A 16330-nucleotide genomic window follows, 5' to 3' on the forward strand; every position below is an offset into this window, starting at 1 on the left:
AGCTATTCAAGTCTATGGGGGAAAAATTAGCTTTTTAACATTTTTAATCCCCTATTTCTCAAAAAGTAGAAACTTTCAAGAAAATCTGAAAAAATAACTCTCTTGTCCAACTCCAGACTTACACAACGGTTATGTACGTTAAGCGGTTAGAGTCGCATTCATTCTTGAAAAGGTAAAAATAAAAGGTTATAATAATAAGAAGAAGAAGCCAGGAGATTTCAAGATTGTGGATTCCATCCACTATAATAAACTCTTACGTATTACATTAGCGCGCTAGTGCTAGGCGGTCATAATAGCCTGACTGTCGTGTATCTACAAAAAGGACTGCAATATACAACGATATGTGTTCTTTGGATCTTCCTCTTTATTTGCTAACTGAGGTAACATGGATAGCTACAGCAGACATTAGAACTCAACCGTGACCTCTCGCTTGGTCTTTTCTCCAGAGGGCGCACCAGAGTGGCGCGCTTACCTTTTATGCCACGGCAGCCTCCAATAACACCTGAGGTCAAGGGTCACATAACAAATACCTTTAACGTTTAATACACCGTTTACTTATTAGTGTATCTCCATACACTACACTCCTCCCCTGAGATCTGAACTCAATACATTTACAGTACAAACAATTTACTTTTTTTTTTTTTTTTTTTTTTACAGAACATCTTTTCAACATTACATTCAACAACTGAGTTCACAGATTTAATCTATCAGGCGGCTTCCTCTGCCGCTGTGGCCTCTGAGTACCTTCTGCAACGGAAGAGAGAGCAGTATCACTGGAACTTTCTTGCTCCACTCCCTCAGTGGATTCTGTGACATTTACAGCCACACATGCATTCGGCACATTTTGAACCCTCAATTCATCATCATCAGATTCACTGTACACATTACCATTATCAATTTCCGTATTGATCATTTGATTGACATGCCTCTTATACACCTTTCCATACACTTTCACTAGATATGTAACCGGACCCAGTGCCTTTACAATGCACCCAGGCACCCATTTAACACCTTCCCCTCCCCTGTGGTTTCGAACCAAAACTTTTTGCTTTGGTAGAAAGTGTCTGACCTTGTCTAATTTGTCCGCTTGCTTTAATTGTTCACTGTCCTGTTTCTGTTGCATGGAATCTCTGAAACTTGGTTTAGTGAGAGACAACCTGGTTTTGAATTGACCTCTCAGAAACAATTCTGCAGGAGTTTTCCCCGTAGTAGACTGTGGCGTGCTCCTATAACAGAATAAAAAGTTGTGGATGCAGTGCTGCACTGTCCCTTTTCCAGAGCGATTTTCAGGTTCTGCACCAAACGCTCTGCAGCCCCATTAGACGCTGGGTGATAAGGAGAACTCTTAATGTGTTTTACACCATTATTTCTCAGGAATGTTTCAAATTCAACAGATACAAATTGTGGTCCATTATCGGACACAAGTTCGTCTGGCAGACCCCATGTGGCAAAGTATCCCCTCAAAACCTCTATGGTCTTTTCAGATGTGGTGCTACTCATCAGAGCTACTTCTGGCCAACGAGAGTAGCTGTCTGTGTACACTAAAAAGTTGAACTTTCCTTTCTGTGCATAATCTATATGTATCCTCTGCCATGGACGATTAGGCCAGCTCCAGTTGTGAACAGGAGCTGTGGCAGGTTGGTGTCTGTTCAACTGACAGGTCTGGCAATTGTTTACAAGTGATTCTATGTCAGAATCCAAATTGGGCCACCAAAAATGACTACGGCCTAATGCCTTCATTTTTACCATTCCCTGGTGGTTTTCATGCAATTCACTTAACATTTTTGGTCTTAACACCTCTGGTATAACCACCCGAAAACCCCACATCACACAGTCTGCTTCGACCGTCAGCTCAGTGTTCCTGATAAAATATGGCCTTAACTCCTCATCTTTCAAATACTTTGGCCAGCCATTCAATGTGAAGTGTTTCACTCTCTGTAGTACTGTATCAGTCATCGTCTGTTTCGCGATCTCGTGTGAAGACACTGGTACTTTATCCAAGAAAGAGACCCTAAACACAGAGCTATACTCTGAATCCCTCTCTTGTGTCTTTAGTGGTAAACGCGATAATGCATCCGCATTTGCATGTTGTAAAGATGGCTTATAACGTATGTCATACTGGTATGCTGCTAAAATTAATGACCACCTCTGCAGCCTAGCTGCTGCCAACGTAGGCACACCAGTTTTAGGGCCAAGTATCTTTAGGAGTGGTTTGTGGTCGGTGAACAGTGTAAACTTTCGTCCATACAGATAGTCGTTAAACTTGCTCACCCCAAAGATAATGCTAAGAGCTTCTTTCTCTATTTGAGAATAGTTGACTTCTGTTTTAGTGAGTGTTCTAGACACATACGCTATAGGTTTCTCACTGTTGTCTGGGAGCTGATGTGATATCACAGCACCTATGCCGTAAGGCGAAGCATCACATGCCAAAATTACAGGCAACTTAGGATCATAATGTGTAAGCACTGGCGCGGCTACCAGCTGTGCTTTGGTACGTTCAAACGCCTCTTGACATTTTCTTGTCCAGTTCCATTCTTTATCTTTGTGTAAAAGCTCCGTCATGGGCTTAATTTCACTGGACAGGTTTGGTATGAATTTGCCATAGTAATTGAGCATGGCTAAGTATGACCTCAATTCTGTCACATTTTTCGGCACAGGAGCTTTGTCAATAGCCTCAGTTTTCTCTTTAATTGGACGCACCCCCTCGGCATCAATTACATGCCCGAGGTAGGCCACACTACTCTGAAAGAAAGTGCATTTCTCTTTGTTAAGACTAAGCCCATGTTCTTCTAGTCTCTGTAACACTTGTTTCAAGTTATGCAGATGTGTATGGGTATCTGTTCCCGTTATCAGAATATCGTCTAGGTAACACACTACGCCATCAAGCCCTTGCAACACTTCATCCATAGTGCGTTGGAATATAGCGGGCGCGCTAGCGACCCCATATGGCAGGCGGTTGCACACATATAGGCCCCTGTGTGTATTGATGGTGAGATACGGTTTACTTTTCTCATCCATTTCTAGCTGAGTGTAAGCCTGTGTGAAATCAAGCTTTGTGAAATGCTTTCCACCTGCTAAGGTGGAGAATAAATCCTGCGGTTTTGGAAGTGGGTATTGATCAACATCAAGCCACTGATTAACTGTCACCTTATAATCTCCGCAAATGCGCACAGATCCGTCTCGTTTCGGAATGCACACAAGCGGCGCAGCCCACTCACTATGTCTTACAGGAGAGATTATTCCCTGTTGTTCGAGCTCGATTAACTTTTTCTCCACGATTTCGCGCAGTGCATAAGGCACTGGTCTGGCTTTACAAAACTTTGGTTTAGCATCCGGTGCTACACGTATGGATGCCGTGACGCCTTTAGCACGTCCTAGCTCTGTGCTGAACACTGCTCTGTGCTCTGAGCACACTTGTTCCACTGGGTCAGATACGGCAACGCGATTCACTTTTGACCAATCTAAATTGAGCACTCGAATTTAATCACGGCCCATGAGCGCGGGTGCCTTACCACGAGCCACTAGCAAGGGCAACAGTAATTGCTGCTTCCCACATTGCACATTCACCACGATTTTACCTAACAAGGCTAATGGTTGGTCAGTGTATGTTCTTAATGTAACGTCACACGGTTGCAAGGTCACTCCCTTCAGTTTAGATCGATACAAGTTCTCTGAGATAACTGACATCGCTGCCCCGGTATCTACCTCCATGTACATTCTAACACCATTACATTTTACCATCACATTGTAAGCCTTCACATACTCACTCACAGTCTTTACTGTATACAGTGTCATATCAGTCCGCTGTTCAGTAGAGTGAGTCTCTGGCTCTGATTCGCTAGTTGCGTCTGCTTGGTCCACAAAGTTCACCTCCTTTGGTCCGAGGCGGGCGTGCAGATGAATGTTCCGAAAAACGTATCCCCCGGTCCTTTCCAGCGGTGGAACCCTGGTTCCGGCAGGCTCGCTCCAGATGCCCATTCTTTCCACATCCACGACACTGGAAGTCTTTGAAGCGGCAGTTCCCTGGTCCGTGTCCTTTCCCAAGGCACCTGTAGCATTCCTGCTGACTGTCGCTGACCTCCCTCTGGTTCCGTTCAGTCCTGGGCTCTCGTGGTCTCCGCACTCCGACGTGGTCTGTTCGCAGATGCACAGACGACCGTCCCCTCTGCATACTGTCCAGTCCCGAATTTGTGCATTCGAAATTCTAAAAGCAAATCTTTCCGCCAATACGTTCTTCTTTGGTGTGTAAAAATTGCGCAATGTTTTGTGGTAATTTTATCTAGACATAATAATAATACTTGTGTGTGTGTGTGCTGGTTTATTGGAAAACATTCCATTTACTATAAAGGTGTTGTTTGTGCAACTGTTATGCAACATTTACTGGAAGTCATGAGACTGAACTGTCAAAGGCTAAGAGTGAAAGTAAACAAGACAGGGCCTGGGAGAGAAAGGTACTTGCCAGAAGGGCATAAATAGAAGGGGCTAGCAGAAGAGGAGATGCAGGGACCTTCCAGAGAGGGGAAGTGAAACCAAAGTTGGGATGACACATAGAAGTTGGGATGACACATAGAACCAAATCAAAACATACCCTGCCTGACAACAGATTACACATAGAACTTGATCACATGTATTCTGCCTAGCAACACACATTTTTTAATGTTTGTATGAGAAGGAGTTTCCACCAATATCTCAAGTCCCAAAACGTTCTGATTGGCTAGAAGGGGCCTGGTGACGTTCCTGATGATAGGAACGCCTCTCAGGCCCCTGAGAGCATAAAAGAGAGAGCTCAGGCACATTCAGATCAGATCTCATCGGGGTGGCAGCTGCAACTCATCACTCTCTTGCCTGACGGTTCAGTCCTGACATTAGTTGGATTGTATCATCACTGCAATACGGTGAATAAAGGATCAACAGTCTTCAGCATTTCTCGTCTTGGTGTTCTCCTTCGGGTCTTTGACATCAGAGTGCTAGTTGGATTGGAGGTTTCGGGAAGTGGATAATTTCCACGACAGATCCTAACAAAGTTGTGAGGGAGAGTTCATTGAAACCTTTAGGAGAAATCAAATCCTTCAGCAAGGCAAAGTTCTTTGGCCCAACTACTGACAAAAATACAGCTCTTCTTCTGTCTTGCTCAATCTTGTTAGCAGAAAAAAATTGTAAAAGTCTCTCCTCATAATTTTCGGACGTTTCTGCTGCTTCGTCGAACTGCAGTCCAATATCTGTACTGTAAAGTGCCATGGCGTTAAAGGAACACGCCACCCAATAGAGCTGCACAGTCCCGCCCACAGCCAAAACGCGGTTAGGTGCCGGATGTAAGCTTCCCATTCATTTGTCCCATTGACGTTTGGAAAAATCCATATCTAAAGAGTTTTACAGCATGTCTTAGGCTAACCAGCTACGGCATAACTCATAAGCATACAACATATCATTTCGAGTGAAAAAACGAAGAGAAAATGTCGTGGAAATTATCCACTTCCCGAAACCTCCAATCCAACTAGCACTCTGATGTCAAAGACCCGAAGGAGAACACCAAGACGAGAAATGCTGAAGACTGTTGATCCTTTATTCACCGTATTGCAGTGATGATACAATCCAAACAATGTCAGGACTGAACCGTCAGGCAAGAGAGTGATGAGTTGCAGCTGCTACCCCGATGAGATCTGATCTGAATGTGCCTGAGCTCTCTCTTTTATGCTCTCAGGGGCCTGAGAGGCGTTCCTATCATCAGGAGCGTCACCAGGCCCCTTCTAGCCAATCAGAACGTTTTGGGACTTGAGATATTGGTGGAAACTCCTTCTCATACAAACATTAAAAAATGTGTGTTGCTAGGCAGAATACATGTGATCAAGTTCTATGTGTAATCTGTTGCCAGGCAGGGTATGTTTTGGTTTGGTTCTATGTGTCATCCCAACTTTGGTTTCACTTCCCCTCTCTGGAAGGTCCCTGCATCTCCTCTTCTGCTAGCCCCTTCTATTTATGCCCTTCTGGTAAGCACCTTTCTCTCCCAGGCCCTGTTTTTACTTTCACTCTTAGCCTTTGACAGCTCAGTCTCATGACTTCCAGTAAATGTTGCATAACAGTTGCACAAACAACACCTTTATAGTAAATGGAATGTTTTCTAATAAACCAGCACACACACACACAAGTATTATTATTATGTCTAGATAAAATCACCACATATTCCCCCCTTTGAGGCTAAATTAGCCTCACTATGCAGCGTAAGCAGTATTTAAACACAGGAGTGTGCCATAACCCCGTATATTGTCATGACACCTCAGGCTATATGCACATGAGCAAGTTACAGGGGAATAGCGTTTATTATTAAAAACCTAATGTTAAACATGAAACCTTAAACCTTATGTAAGAACTAGTAGGAATGTGTCGGCATCACTGCCCTTATGTGAGTGAGTAATAACATTGATAAGCAAACCCCGAACGCCCAGATCGAGTGACAGAAGGACCAATTACTCGTAAGAACGAGTTGTGAAATCTCCCCATTTATCGACTGAGACAAATGGCTGGGACCCGAAACGGATACGTCCCCAAAGTGACCTGAAACCTCATATATTTCAACCAGTCACTTTTTGCACACGAGGTTAAGTAAAACCCCATGCTTCATGGCACTCAATGCACTAGGTATGGTATCAGGCATTGGCGCGGCCTAATCCGTCACTCATCTATACCCTACGGGCGCAAGGTTATTCCGCAAACCTTATATATAAGAGTAAATGATAAATCAAGAGCCCTGGACGCCCAGAGCAGGTGACAGAACGACCAATTCCTTGTTATGAACATATGGCTAGGACCCGAGACGGATTTGTCCCCAAAGCGGCTAATGTGCTAGTCACTTTGAGCATAAAAGAATTTTCATGCAACGGCCATCGGTGCCAAATCGGAGTTACATAACAACTTCATGATCCCACTCGTCACTCACCCATCCTTCTCCCAGGTATATGGCTCCTTAAGTAAATTCTTATATAGAGTATGTAACTGGTGTATATATGGCCCTTGTCTGGCCTTTACGCACCACCCCCCTTTGTTACTCGTAACGTCATCCCCTTACTCCTCCGGATTCCTCCGGGCATTCACACTAGCGTGAGAACGGGTGAGCGCGCCGGCCGCAGGCGCTCCACACCGAGGGGACGGGCCGCCATGCTCTGCCTTAGGTTGCCCCTGCTGGCCATTGGGGTCGTACCTGTCCTCGAGCACTGACCGCGCCACACACCTGCCACACCACTAGGCGGGCCAGGCCCGACGTACGGTAAGTTGGGGTGAGGTGAGCGCTTCTAGTAGCAAGCTTTGGTTATACCTGGCCGGGTTTGGATGGCCTTGCAGTTGAGGGCTAAACCTCATATTAAATTGAATCAAGATTACTTAATGCGACTTATTCGTGTCAGGTCACAGCCCATAACCCTACTTTTTTACTCTGTCACCTGGGCGTGCAGGCATGTGTCTTGTGAATTACCTGTCAGCGCTGTGTATGTGAGTGTGAGTCAGTGTGTGTGTGTGTAGAGATGGGTGACTCGCAGGACCCCACCTCTACTTGTACATGACCGGGAGAGGAAACTCCGGGGGAGGAAACTCCTGTTCCTGCTCCCGCTCCTGCTCCAGCATTCGAGCGAGGAAGTCGCTCTCCATTACATGACCCTCGTTGAACTCGTCTTCCATTATTCGTCCCACACTAGTTTGCACTAAAAGAATCCTCTCACTTTCATCCTCCTCATCCCATGGTATCATTACATTCTGGACCACGAGCTGTCTAGCAACCACCTTTGAGCAAACCTTTCCACAACATTGAGTAATACAGCAAAACATTCCTACCACTAAGGCTGCTCCTAGCAATAACTTCCCCAGAAATGCTACAATCTTACCCCCCCATGACCCAAAGGTGTCCGTCAGCCACCGGGTTACAGGGGCAAAGATTCCTGAGATATCCGGGATTCCATCAAACGTCAGTCCTTTTCCAGAGTTCTCGTGGGCTTCCTTGTTTACAGCCTTGAGTCTTTTCATTGCGTTTGTGAAATCGTCCATGTTCTCGCCTTCACCTGGGACGTACGTACAACACGAGTCTGTTCCAACGATCGCGCACACTCCACCTTCCTTTGCTAGTATCCAGTCCACTGCTATCCTGGTTTCCATTGCCATTTTTGTGGTGGCGTTCAACCTCCTGTCAAACGCGTTGAACGCGTCTATGGTGGCATTCATGAACCGCAGGGCGTTGTAGTGGATGTAGTTGATCCATTGAACATTCTTGGCGATGCCTACGGATGCTCCGTAGAAGGGGAGGGCGGCTTCGAATCCGGCGAGTACCTCGTCCCGTGCCTTGAACTGTCTCGGGACGTTGTGGGGTTGTCCGAATACGTCCATATACACTCCATCGTCAGCGTCTCTTCGGCTTCTCCTCTGGTTCCCTTTTATCGGCGTTTGCTGGTTGGCCCCTGGGCTGGTTGAGTTCAATGTTGAGTTGCGTTCTGACCAGGGGACTATGTAGGTTTGCTGGGCCAGGGTGACCCTGGCACACTTTCCTCTCCAGTATTTTGGAAGGGTGTTTCGCAGTCCCCATCGTCTTCCACAGGCCCACCATAAGTCTGCCAGCGGAATATCCTGTTCATACATCCAATTCACGCTCAGCATCGTGGTGTTTACTTCGACTCCAATCCTCTTCCCGTTGTCGCTGCTTTCTACCAGGCGAAACGAGAGGCTGTTGGATTCGTGGACCCACTTTGCTGCACAGCGTCCTTCAAATGCTCCTACATCCTTCGCGCCCCCCCTTACTGTGCTTTCAGTGGGGTGTACTTCAAAGCATTCAAACCCTACGTCTTCTGGTATCTCATAAAGGTGGTGGGTTTTCCTTGCTACCCTGGCCCCCATGCCCGGGTAGTCTCTTCTACATCTTGCCTCATTCTCTTGGGTCTTGTGTGCCCTTTTCCCTTTTGTTTGCTCTGCATATAAGGGGCCTATACTAATCCACCCTTTCCGTAGCTCCTCACTTCCCAATCGTACAAGGCATCCGAAAGGAGAGAGTTTGTCTTCCTCGTATTGCCTTCCTGACTCTTGGTATACTACATCCTCTTCTCCAGTTCCTGGTGCTGGCAGTACTGTCAGCTTTGGTTTCACTGCCGAGCACACGTAACACCCTCCTTCTGGTTTTACTGTCTTTGCTGTGTATTTGGCCCATTGCATCCATGAATTATTCTCCCAGGCGCCCAAAGCGCCCGTGGATCTTTTCCTTCTATTCTTGGTTTGAGTCCCATTAACCTGTTCCTTTTCCAAGACCTTGGGAAGCATGTCTGTACTATTTACATTCTTGCTCTTATTTTTGCTTTGAGTCACTGCATTGTCCAGCACCGGGATGTATTCGTTACTCCCCGATGCTTCTGGTTCTGGTGTGTGTGTCTCATCTCCTGATCCTTCTATGTACAGAATATTGTCCGTGTCTAGGGCACTGTCGTCGAGCATCTCCTCTCCGTCTCCTTGCAGAGCGTCATTGGGGGTGGCAGTCTGCGCCCCCTCCATCGCTCTCGTCGTCCTCCGGGGAGCCCGGGAGGGGCCAGTCAAGGGCCTCTTCGAAGCCTCCAGTCCAATGGGTACTGGGGGAACTGCCCCAGTTGGTCCTTTGGAGAATTCGTCTTGTTTCCTGGCTGGTTCCTGGGCGGTCATCCCCGGAGTGGGGGCCGCCCGTGTCGTGCCCTGAGTCCGTCGGCCTCTCCACCACAGGCTCCGCAGGAAGCCGCGAGCCCTGCTGAGGAGGTGTCCGGGGGGGAGGCGTATGGACAGTGGGTAGTCTGAGCGCATCGAGGGCCTTGGCCATTTCTGCGGCAGCTTGCTGTGCTCCACTCTGGTCGTTGGCAGGGGCGTCGGCTGGGTATGGATAATCCCAGTCGGCGTAGAAGTCCCCAAAGTCGATGGTGTCGTTCCCTTGCTGGTGTGATGGTGGCGATGGCGGTGCTTCTTCTTCCGGCCTCGGCGCTTCTTCGGCGTCGCTTCCTGTGAGGTCGGGTGTGTCCGTGGCGTGAGAGCGGGCTGTAGGGTCGGCTGGTGGACCACCGCTGGTTGAGGCTGTGGCAGGTCTGGGTACTTGGGATTCGGGAGTGGCTCCCATCTCAGGTGGATGTCGCCGTCTCCTCCTCGAGCCTGGCTCGGCCCCAGCATCGCCAGCACCTGTAGGCACAGATAGGGGAGGGAGAACAGCAGGCACCCTAGGTACATTGCGCCCAGGGCCATCAGCAGGAGCCGGCAGTATCCTCCGCCTCGTACTCCTACGCGTACTCGGTCCTCCCCTTTGTTCCCCACCACCATCATCCTCCCCAGGGGAGTCTGGTGGGGGTCCTGGCGGGCTCTGGTCCCCGTCATCGTCCTCCGACTCCTCTGGACCTCTCGCTCCTTCTGGTGGCACCGCCCTGTAACAAGAGTTAAGGTGATACCACAAATCTGATCCTTGCACTCTTACCGCCCGGGGGGTAGCCTGGGTCACTCTGTAGGGCCCCTCTGCTCTGGGGTCGAGACACAATCTCTTAAACACCCTCAGGTACACCCAGTCTCCCACTTGGATCGGTCCTGGCTCAGTCCTCCGCTCCCGCGCTCTCTCTCTTCTCTTCTGCTCGTTGAAAACTGCCCTGTGAACTTGAGAAAGCTGTTTAATATAACTGCTCACCTCTTGTTCTAGAATTTCCAGCGGGGGCCTCTGATCCCCTCTGAACCGTGGCGTGGGCATCGCCCGCCCCGTCACCATTTCGTGCGGGGTCAGATGCGTGGTTCGATTTTTTTCACAACGCATTTTCATCAGCGCGATTGGTAGTGCGTCAACCCAGTTTAGGTTTGGTAGATTTGGATCGTCGTGCGCGCTTCGGACGATCTTCGCTATTTTATTTTTCAGCGTTCCGTTCGCTCTTTCGACCATCCCCTGAGATTGCGGGTGGTAAACACAACCAAACCGAGTCTTGATGCACAGCGCCTGTGCAATCTTTTTCCACGTGTTGGCCGTAAACGCTCGGCCATTGTCGCTGCTGATTATTTCTGGGATCCCAAACCTGGGTATCACCTCCCTCGCTAGGAATCGAATCACCGTTTTCTCGTCCTGCCCTCGGCTTGGACAGGCTTCTACCCATCGTGAGTAGCGGCATATTATTACCAGTACGTGTTTGTACGTGTTCACCGTTCGACCCATGTCGATGTAGTCCATTACCAGGTGTTTGAACGGTCCCTCTGGGAGTGGCACGTGTCCCAGGGGCCGTGGTCCTATGCCTATTGTTATGTTGTTTCTGTAATTGTGTGTGGCACAAGTGTGGCAATTTCTTAACACGTAATTGATGCGATCTTGAAGGTATGGGGCCCAGAACCCCTTGTCAAGTATCTGCCGCTTGACCTCCCCCCTTGCGCAATGATCCACATCATGCGCATCATGAATGAGGAGATCAAGGAGCCCACTTGGGGCCACCACCCTTCCGTCATGACTCCTCCACACGCCATTCCTGCCTTTCGACGCACCTCTCTCCTCCCATAACAATGTTTCGGCCTGCGGAGCTGCATTCTGTGCGTCCTTAATAGCGCTAAGCGTGAGTAAAGGATCCACAATTCTAAAGGTTCGTTCGTCAGGCAAGGTTCGGACCACTGGGGCTTGTATCACTGTGTTGGTTGCTGTGAAATAGCGATCAATTACGCTCGGTGAGTATCTAGCTTCACAAGGTTTGTCGCAGCACTCAGGGCAACTGGCCCTCTGGCATAGTGCGCAACAGGCGGGATCTACCTGGTGCTCATGGTCGTCATCACACCATTGGGAGCACCACATACACGTATTGTAGGGGTAGGGGCATTTTGTAGGGCAAGGCATACTGTGCATCGCCCTGTTAAGCAGTATTTTGTGCGGCTCGTTATCCTGTGGGGATTTAGGGGCTGTATTCAACTTCCTAGCCTCTAACGCCGCTTCCTTTGCTGCCTCATCTGCCTGTGCATTCCCTAGGGTAATGTAATCCTGTCCCTTACAGTGCGCTTTGCATTTGCATATTGCGAGTGTTTTTGGACGCATCATGGCTGCTAACAACAACTGAATCTGCTCTAGATGCTGAATTGGGCTCCCATCCGATTTCTTGAACCCTCTCTGTTTCCACTGGGCGCCATGCACATGGCAAACATTGTGGGCATAGGCGCTATCTGTGTGTACGGTTGCATCCTGCCCTTCTGCTAAAGAGCATGCGGCTGTCAGCGCCTTTAATTCAGCTAGCTGCGCTGAACATGGTTGTGTGCACGGTTCGCTCATAACTGTCACAAAGGTTTCTGGACCTTTCATCTGTACTACGCTAAACCCTGCATGCGTCTTGTTGTCATAGTTATGGCTAGAACCATCCACAAAGTAGGTGATTCCTTGTCCTAACGGCTCACTCTGCAGGTCTTCCCTCAGCTTGGAGAAGGCGATTGAGTCCGCCACACAGTCATGTGGCTCGCCCTCATAATCAAGCGGGATGAGATCCGCCGGGTTTCCTGCCGTGTCGCATGCCTTTATAGTGACATCTGGGCAGAGTGACAGATTGTAGTACCTCAACTGCCTCTGAGGCGTCACGCAGAACTTCCCTTGTTCCACTAACTGCGCTATTGCGTGGCTGGTGTGTATCACCACTGGCCATCCCATGGTAATGTTGGAAGCTTTGACGTATGCCGAATATACTGCTTCCAGACCCTGGAAGCATGGTGGGTAGCCTTGGGCCACCGCGTCCAGCTTTGAGCTGTAGTAGGCGATTGCCTGTTTGCCGCGTCCATGACACTGTGTCTGTGCCACGATCGCGGTCATGTACGCGTCTTTTCCTGCTTCCTTCCTGACCGACACGTACAGATAGAAGGGTCTTCCGTAATCCGGCAGTGCAAGTGCAGGTGCTTGCTGTAGTTCTCCTTTGATACGTTCAAACGCTTCATTTCCATCCATTGTCCATGTGAGACGGTTCCTCAGGTGGCTGGTTCCAGCTTGCACGATCATGGCTCGTAGTGGGGCTATCTTTTGTTCATAGCATTCCACCCAGTCGCTGCTGAAACCTATGAGTCCAATGAACGACATCATTTGCTTCACTGTGTTTGGTTTCGGTGCCTTGGTAATTGCTTCAATGTGTTCTGGGGCGATGCCCTTGTGTCCATGCGAAATTCGGCGACCTAAGTAGATCACCTGGGGCTGTGCAAATTGTAGCTTCTTCCTTGATGCTTTGTACCCCCCTTCGGCCAGAACGGTCAGTACGTAGACTGTATCCTTTTCACACGTTTCCTGGTCCGGTGAGCATACCAAGACGTCGTCAACATACTGCAGAATCGTGCTCCGGCACACGATGTGTTTTAAGTCCTCCTTGAGCGCCTGGTTGAAAATGTGCGGTGAGTGCTTGAACCCTTGTGGGAGCCTTGTGTACTGGAACGTCTTGCCTTGATATTTAAATGCAAAGAACTCCCTACTTGCGGGGGCCACTCGTATGGTGAAAAATGCTTGAACCAGATCAATGGCGGAGAACGTTGTTGCACTCGCCGGGATGTTGGTCATCAGTACGTTAGCATGTGGGACGTCCGCTGGATAGTCCTCAATGCGTTCATTAACAGGTCTGAGGTCCTGGACCATTCTCCATCGCACTCCGTCTGCCTTCAGCACAGGAAATATGGGTGTGTTGCACCTTGCACTTGGGACTTCCTCTAAGACTCCTGCTCCCAGGAGATCTTCAATTGTTCCTCTTATTCCTTCAGCTGCTTCTGCTGAAATGGGGTACTGTGGTTGGAAAGGCAGCGTCGCTCCTGGTTTCAGTCTGAACTCCACAGGGTTTGCTGACTTGACCAATCCTATGTCACCATCTCCTTGTGACCATACCACAGGCGGCACTTTTCTCAATATTCTCTCTGTTCGTTCGGTGCCTGTCTCTGTCGCTTCTTGTAGCATCATCATTTTCCAGGGGGTCGGTCCCGGCCTCCCTGTCTTTTTATCCGTCTCATTGTCTATGTAGTACTTCTTGTATTCCTCCCATTCTGGGTCAGATTTGTTGATGGGCACATGGTTCTCCTTATCCCAGCATCGATATCCTGCTCCTCCCAGTAGACCATACATGCAGTATGGGTTGCCATAGGGGCATCCCTTAACGTAGGGTATGTCATGAACCTCCTCCGAGGCCATTTGTCCGCCCTGATGGCCTTCCTGGGAGTGTATTGCTGGTTGTGCTGTCCTTTTCTTGGGGCACCATGACAGCTGTCGCATGTATGTGCTCCACTCCGCATCTTCTTTGCTGAATGGCACATGTCTCGTTTTGTCCCAGCAGCGGCGCCCCGCTCCTGGGAATAGGCGGTAGAGACAGAACCGATTCCCATATGGACACCCTTTAGCATAGGGTATCTCCTCTTTCTCCTGCGGTTCTGTGTCCATGATCTCGATCACTTGTGGGACTCCCCACACGGTGACTGGTCTGTCCAACTTTATCCTGAACATTGGTTCTCCTTCACAGCTTATGGCCGTTTGTAGTCGGTCATTCCCTGTATCTTTCCATTTGATGCACTTGGCCTCGAGCATTACTAGGCCCATTTCTCTTGCTCTGTGACCTCTGGCCACTCTCAGGGTGATGTGTGGCATTGTTCCGGGCATGTTGAAGATTACGCCTAGATCCCATCCTTCCACAAATTTCACCTCAGCGGCTACTCCTTCTTTGGCCACCACTAGTGCGCGTATGTCAAGTGGGATGCGTCCCCACTTACCCACTTCCCTGTTCCATTTTTCTTCTCTCTCTTTGTTTGGCGTTTGGTCGAATTTTATCGTGCAGTGAAAAGGGCATCTTGGCGTCCTCAACTGAGCATGAAGGCTGTTTATTTGAAAGGCATGCTCGTTGTAGACCACTCGCTCTATGTTTGGTTCCAATCGTCCAACCCAGTAGACCTGGTGAGTTTCAGTTTGAGATGGGGCACTTATTCTTAGGGCCATTTGTGTTGCCAGTCCTGTTATCTGTACTCCTGTTGGGGAACACTCAATTTGGAGTCTTAGGTTGCACAGCGCATCTCGTCCCAATAAGTTGACGGGCGTGTGTTCTGCTATTAAGACTGGTATCCTGATTTCCTTGTCTTCTATTTGGATTGATACTGGGGCTGTCATTGGAATTAGCTGCGTTTTCCCCGAAAAACCCACTGTCTTCATAAACTTTCCTGAAGACCTGGGGAGGTGTTGGGCATCTTTTGGGTGAAGACAAGTATACGTTGCCCCTGTATCCACTAAACATTCTACCTCCATGCCCTCGATTAGAACCTGCAGCATTGGTTCTGCGTCAGCTCCCCTTGTCAGGGCGGGGAACTGACCCTCCCCTGGGTTTTCTGGGCCTCGTCAATTCCAGCTTCCCCCGTAAGGGGAGACTGGACCAGAGGGTGCCTGCATTTGCGGTGGAGCTCTCCCTTGTTGGGGAGCATAATTTCCCCCTTGCATTTGTCCTTGGTTTGCCTGTCCTCCTTGGTTGTTCTGGCCTCTGGCTTTTGTTGGGCAATTCCTGGAGATGTGGCCTATTCCTCCGCATATCCAACATTCAATGTTGTTCCCTTGATTTTGTTGGCCTTGGTATTGTCCTCTTCCATAGCCTCCTCTGCCTTGTCCTCCTCTTCCCTGGCGGGATCCTCCTCTGCCTCTTGGCTGGTACCATTGTTGTCCCTGTTGCTGTTGTTGTGGGGGTCCATATGGCGCTTGCTGCCATGCCTGCATCATGGGCTGCACAGGCTGTGGTTGCATCATTACTGGTTGCTGTGTCATGGGTTGTTGTACCACTGGTTGTTGTGCCACTGGTTGTTGTGGCTGTGGGACAGGGGCTGTGGTGGGCATCACTGGAGCTTGGGTGGCTGCCTTCTTTGCCCCCTTTGCCTCCTGGAGCTGTACATGGGTCAGCTTCCTTATGGTTTCCTTTTCTTGTTGCTCCTCCCTGTCTTTCCCTTGTCTATACAGAGTTACATGGTGCACTACTGCCAGCCTGAATTCCTCTTTGGGCATGGCTGCCACGCGCCAGTCATTTTCCAACTGTGTTCTCACTTCCTTTGGCAGGGCGTCCATGACCGCTCTCCTGAATTGCATGGTGAGAGGTCCTGAATCTTCTGGCCTTTGTTCCATCCTTATTGTCCATTCCTGCGCTGCCTTTTCCACGAAGGCTGCAGGATTATCACTATCTTTGAGCTTCTCTATCCAGACGGCTGAGGGGCTGTACTGGTTGGGGTATGCTGCCCTCAAGGCTTTCCATACATCATTTCGGACACTGTCGAAACACAGGGCATCCCTGTTGGCATTCATCAACCGCCCTAGGTTTTCTCTCTCCAGTACAGCCTCTGTGTCTGCCTTTCCCAATATCAGGCCGAG

At 49.2% G+C, this 16330-nt stretch overlaps 1 pseudogene; it reads right to left on the reverse strand.

The window, feature by feature from the left end:
• Positions 1-4171, reverse strand: part of LOC143136798 (scavenger receptor cysteine-rich domain-containing protein DMBT1-like) — an 83891-nt pseudogene extending 79720 nt beyond the window's left edge.
• Positions 4172-16330: the final 12159 nt, after the last annotated feature.

Source organism: Alosa pseudoharengus, unplaced genomic scaffold (assembly GCF_046254945.1).
Source record: "Alosa pseudoharengus isolate Yale_2024_CS ecotype anadromous, Long Island Sound unplaced genomic scaffold, YU_APseudo_1.1 YU_APseudo_1.1_scf_20, whole genome shotgun sequence".
Classification (NCBI taxonomy): Eukaryota; Metazoa; Chordata; class Actinopteri; order Clupeiformes; family Clupeidae; genus Alosa; species Alosa pseudoharengus.